This window comes from Podarcis bocagei (genome assembly GCF_964188305.1).
Source record: "Podarcis bocagei genome assembly, chromosome: 6".
Classification (NCBI taxonomy): domain Eukaryota; kingdom Metazoa; phylum Chordata; class Lepidosauria; order Squamata; family Lacertidae; genus Podarcis; species Podarcis bocagei.
Window position 1 is genome coordinate 47,871,183 of NC_138130.1, and position 6,245 is coordinate 47,877,427.

The following is a 6,245-nucleotide window of genomic DNA, read 5'->3' on the forward strand; positions in this document are numbered from 1 at the left end:
CAAGCAGTGGGAACGTTCCCGCTGCTTGGGGAGAGATCCGCGAAGCCTGCACGTGCTGGGATCAGCGCTTGCAGGCTTCGGGATGCCTGCAACTCTCCCCAAGCAGTGGGAACGTTCCCGCTGCTTGGGGAGAGATCCGCGAAGCCTGCACGTGCTGGGATCAGCGCTTGCAGGCTTCGGGATGCCTGCAACTCTCCCCAAGCAGTGGGAACGTTCCCGCTGCTTGGGGAGAGATCCGCGAAGCCTGCACGTGCTGGGATCAGCGCGCGCAGGCTTCGGGATGCCTGCAACTCTCCCCAAGCAGTGGGAACGTTCCCGCTGCTTGGGGAGAGATCCGCGAAGCCTGCACGTGCTGGGATCAGCGCTTGCAGGCTTCGGGATGCCGGCAACTCTCCCCAAGCAGTGGGAACGTTCCCGCTGCTTGGGGAGAGATCCGCGAAGCCTGCACGTGCTGGGATCAGCGCTTGCAGGCTTCGGGATGCCGGCAACTCTCCCCAAGCAGTGGGAACGTTCCCGCTGCTTGAGGAGAGGTCCGCGAAGCCTGGAGAGCGAGAGGGGTCGGTGCGCACCTACCGCTCTCGCTCTCCAGGCTTCAGCGAAAGCCTGCATTCGCCCCATAAGACGCACCCACATTTCCCCTTCATTTTTGGAGGGGAAAAAGTGCGTCTTATAGGGCGAAAAATACGGTATTTAACCGTGTTAGAAGGCTTAAATAATCTCCATGCCTCTGTGCTGATATTTAAGTGAATATCTGATAGTTGTTAAAATCGAAGGGAAAGTAAAAGAGATAAATTTGTAAGAATTCTGGCTAGCACATATTTTACCTTCACATTAGAAACCAAGAGCATTTGTAAGCAAGAGTATCATACACACAAGTTATGTACCTCAATTTCAGTTAGGTCTGCTTCATAAATGGGGATTTTCCTATGCTTGGATCATCTTTAAGTAGAAAAACTGTTGCATATGAAATGCTCAAGTCTCTCAAATAGGAGGTACTGAGGGTCAAACAGGTGAGTCATACATGTCAAGATGCGTTTGGCCAATGTGCTTTGTGTTTTCCCTGTTGCACTGGTCAGATTTCTTTTACTGGTTCAGTCTGACACCAAGATTTGAACATAATACCAAACCATAAGTTGGTTCTATGAGGTCAAGCCTGGATGAAGTCTCAGACTTGTGTGCTCCGTCCTTCCCTCCCCTACTGATTAACTGGTTACTAACTGGTTTTCAGCAATCCATCATTTGGCATCATATTCATGCCAGCATACTGTGGTTTGTACTTGCCCATTAAAACCTATCACAGGCCTCCTCTTAGGATTCAAGAATCATATAAATAAATAGAAATTCCAAGTTATAAAGCACAAGAGTTAAAAATCAGTGCTTTATTTAGGGAGTGACATTATCATGAAGAGTGATGGTAAATATTAAGCCTGACTTCTCCATATAGCTTTTCATAATGTTAACACTAAAAAAACAAAAATCCAAAGGTTATGTGTTACATCTGTGCCTCTCATACCTCAATCTCCTAGGCTGACAGAAACAAATTGAATTTAAGGCGCTAAAGGCCAATGAGAAACACACTCCTCAGTAATCAAAATGCAGTTTCAACCTTCCAGATGACTATAATGAAGATTAATTGAAGAATAGTTGCTTTACAGGAGTTCAAATTTAGGCACTGCACCATCTTATTGGGGTTTTTTTGGGGGGGGGTGGTTTAGTGTCTTTACAGCAACATCACAAGAACAGGTATAATAATCTCCAGTGCACAGAACTCCAACTAAATGTGACATTTAGTTATACAAACAACAGAACCTTGTAAAGCAAAGTCCAAGGTAACTTTAAACAAATAAGGTTTCCCTGCCGATGGACTGTTGCTGTCACATGGCAACTGTGAGTTCTGCTCTGAGCCTGGAAACAAAAAATATACTATATGCTTTATTCAAAATGTTTAAAATCTGCTTTCCCCCATAAGTCCCAGTGTTAGAGCTCATAAAGCTGCCATCAGGATCTCCTGAATGTTGTTCTGTCTCCTTAATCGGTTCATTTGCCACCCACCCCCGCTAACTTGAGCTCTCAGGTATGCTTCAGCGAGTATCGTTTCCTTTCTGCATATTTCAGCATAGTGGGCACTATTGTCTTCATTTGTGCAAACTGAAGTCCAGACCCAATTCTGACACACAATCTTGCATACCTCCCAAGTATGATCTGTAGAATCTGTCTGCCAGACTTGTCCTTGATCCTCCAGATATTCCAATATGTTTGGTTGGCATTTGTGCCTTTAATAAGTGGGGGAAAGCAATCTCCGTTCCATGTTTAAAATGTGTGCAGCCCCTGTCCCTATCTTGCTGTTCACCAATGGCACTCTTTCTTCATGCCTGGCGTGGAAACACATGACAATCTCCTCCTGCAATTTGTAGGTCCTGTTTCCTTTTCTTTTGTGTTCCTCCCCACCCCCTCCCCGCTCTAGCCATTTGGTTTCTTATAAATCATTTATGGAAACTCAGCCAGGATAAGATTGAGGGCTCACTGCTTTCTTCCTGTGTGTCTTATTGAGGTAGCAGGGCGTGCTTGAAATTCTAAAAGCAAACAAAAAGGGGACACATTGTATATGAATTAGTAGGGAGAGCAGGAGAGAGGGGAAATGGTAAGACATTACACGATATACATCTGATCAGCAGCGTTGTAAATTTCAGTGCTGGGTTTGCTTAAACTCATGCAGCCTATTGCCAAAACCTCACCAATTGTCAAACTGTTCTTCTTGACTGCTTCTGATCATGTACTTCATTTATGCATGATCTACCTTAAAACCCTACTTCTTTTCTAGGTCAGGCTGTATTCAATTTTTTTTTACTAAATTCAAACACAAATACATGGCACACATTTTACCTCTGAAATGTGTATTTTCTTCAGTATTCCCCTTTAACATAATCTGGATTCAAGGAGGTGTGATAGTGAAGACTGACCTCTCTGTGTGGACTAGGGGTGAGTGAATTTGTCAATTTCAGTTTTTCTTAGTTTCTCATTTTCCCACTCTGGAGTTCAGTTCTCTGCATTTTCGCACCAGTTTTTTATATATATTTGTAGAGACCTCATGAAAATTCATTAGTTTTAGTGTGACTTTCTTCTAATATACACATTTCTGCTCAATATGTGCATCTTTGCAAAGCAGTTTTCCCAAATGGAATGCACTGTTGTGTGCTGTTTTAATATCTGCATTTTTGCACACATTACTTGGCCAGAGAATTGCATTGCAAAATTCAGGAAAGTGCAAATATTCTTTTGGAATATTATGTAGATTTGCCTTTGAATGCAAACTGAATCCTATTTCTCCTTATCCCTAGTGTAGATAGAGGCCAGGAGGAGCTGGAGTCAAGTCTGAAAAGATTGTCTGTGGATACAGGAAAACTCTGGTTTTACATAACCAGAGAAAGAAAAGGAGGGGAAATTCTAAATGAACTAAAATCTTGGCAATACCCCTCTGACAGGCATTTTCATATGATCAAAGTGTTGCAAAATCAATGTGAATTTTCCATTTGTTACACAAAACTTTCAATCACCACATCTCATTTGTTAGATGGGGGAACTTTCTGATGAATAGGTTTATGACTGTTACACATGATATGCTGCTCTCTGGACTATGAGGGAGTGGCTGCCATTCAGACAGAGCTGGAAAGAGGTGGGAACAAGAAATAAGCACATTCTTTGACATACATCAAACTTGATCATTGCGTTCCAATGAAGAGTCAGTGTGGTGTAGTGGTTAGAGTGTTGGACTAGGACCTGGGAGAGGAGAGTTTAAAACCCGATTCAGTCATGAAGCTTGCTGGGTGGCCTTGGGCCAGTCTAACCTACCTCACTGGGTTGTTGTAGGATAAAACAGGAAGTAGGAGAACCATGTAGACCACCTCAATCTCCCTAGGATGGAAAAGCAGTAAATTAAAAATATATTTATTTGAAGCAAATTCCATTGATTTTACTAGAACTAACTTCTGAACAGTAGCACAGAGCCTGTTTATTTCAGAAGCACTCTTTTGACAACCAGTCTAGTATAAATTAATAAATTCATGATTTCAATTTTATTCCATACTGAAGTTGAAAACAATATTTTGATGGGCAGGCTTTGGATTTAAGACCACAAGCTTATGGGGCTTATGTGTTGCCCCTAACATTTGTACGGTGCCTATCAATTTTAGGTGCTCTAATAATAACAAATGTTAAATTGACATGAGAAAGCATTTCAAGCATTGTCTGAAACGAGAGTGATATTTTTAGTTGGCAGCTTAGTTTCTGCCATCTGGCTTTCTTTTTCTAGCTCTGTGGTGTGTGACTCTGTTCTGCTGTCTTCTTGTCTGAGAGAGAGAGAAACACAACAGTCAATGTGATGGTGACTCCCTGATGAACACAGTAAGATACAGCTAGAAACAAGGGGAGCTGTCCTGGAGACAGGCAGTGTGCTCTGTTGCCTCCCATCCCCTGCCCACTGCCCTGAAACTTCAGTTCTTGTTGAATACCCTGTAGTTCCAACCATCCATGTAGACCAGTGGAGGGCAGTGCAGGGTAGAACCATGCAGCAAAATGAGGATCGGTAGCGAATCATTTAATGAGCTGCTAGATCAGCATCTTACATTAATTTCACTGTTTTATAGTGCTGTTCCTTAACACTCCATGGCCGGTATTCAGTTGTCTTTTTCTCATAGTAAGTAGACCCACCGGATTTAATGAACATGACAAAATTAGGTCTGTTCATTTCAGTGGGTCTATTCTGAGTAAAGCTTAGTTGAATACTACCCTGTGTGCCTCACAAGCATTATCTTTGTAATCCATACAATGCACCTATGTACTTAGGCCAGTTATATAGTGTATCAAATAAACAACATGATATTGTCAGATAATGCATCTGATGAAGCGGATTTTGGTCAGTGGGAGCTTATGAAATAATAATACATTTGTTCGCTCTTTAATGTGGCGCAAGATTCTTCACTAATAAACCCTGGGGTGGAAAGAATGAGGATAGTGGTTTGTTGGATGCAGTAAGTTTATTGCCCAGTTGAGAATTGTAACATCTCCTGCCTCATGCTGTTAACTATTATGCTTGCTCTCTTGCAGGTTTTGTTTCTGTTGCACACTCAGGACAAACACTGTACAAGTGTTACATGGGACCTCAAAATTGCTTCTGTGTGCCAGCTTTTCTACAGGCAGACTATAATGTGCAGTGGATCTTTAGACTGCTTCTCGGGCAAAATATGCCCCCCAAAGTGGTTTCCATATTATTTGTTAACACGTGCATGATACAATATAATATTAAAGCTATTTTATACACCCATTTCCTCCACAGCACTATTAAAAGACAGCGTGAGTCATACAATCATAATGATCAGCATAATTATAATATTTCAGAGCCAGTCTACAATACATTCCTTAAGCCAAAGTCATAATTAGCCACTAAAGGCCATGTTTTGTTTTGTTTTGTTGTTTTGTTTTTAATGTCTTTTTCAAAGCAGAAAGGGGCGGAGATCTGATATCTTGCTTACAGACACATCACAGCAGATACACTGGCAGGCGCAGAGTCCCCTTACCCTGCTCCTCAGCTGATGCTTCCAGATCAGCAGAGGAATTAGGCATTGCATTTTCCTGTCCATCACAGCACTGGCTGGGGCAGCTGTCTGGTTGCGGAGGTGGGTGTGGGTGGGATGGGATGTCTTAGAGGCCCAGACCTGGCACCTAGGGCAATTCAGCCTCCACAACTGCTGATCCATTTATATGGATGTGTGTATTGCAGGAGGCTACTTCAAATTCCTGGGAAGTAGACACTAAGAAAAATTCCTTTGTGCATAAATGAAGGTGCAACAAAAGTAGAATTCAGAAGATTAAGTTATCTTTTATCTCACCATTGTTCTGAAGCTCAGGGTGGAGGGAGTCAGGGAATTAAGCAGTGAACTTGCCTGATACAACAAATTATCAGGTGACAGCAGTTCCCAGTGTTGCACCATTTATGTTGTTGTGTTTGTTTAGTCGCTTAGTCGTGTCCGACTCTTCGTGACCCCATGGACCAGAGCATGCCAGGCACTCCTGTCTTCCACTGCCTCCCGCAGTTTGGTCAAACTCATGCTGGTAGCTTCGAGAACATTATCCAACCATCTCATCCTCTGTCGTCCCCTTCTCCTCGTGCCCTCCACCTTTCCCAACATCAGGGTCTTTTCCAGGGAGTCTTCTCTTCTCATGAGGTGGCCAAAGTATTGGAACCTCAG

The 6,245-nt window shown here is 42.9% G+C and overlaps 1 long non-coding RNA gene across 1 annotated transcript; it reads left to right on the plus strand.

The window, feature by feature from the left end:
* Positions 1–693: 693 nt before the first annotated feature.
* Positions 694–3,423, plus strand: LOC308588560. Its single transcript, XR_014008819.1, has 2 exons — positions 694–1,010; positions 1,527–3,423. It is a non-coding gene; the product is annotated as an uncharacterized lncRNA (long non-coding RNA).
* The last annotated feature ends 2,822 nt before the right edge of the window (positions 3,424–6,245 follow it).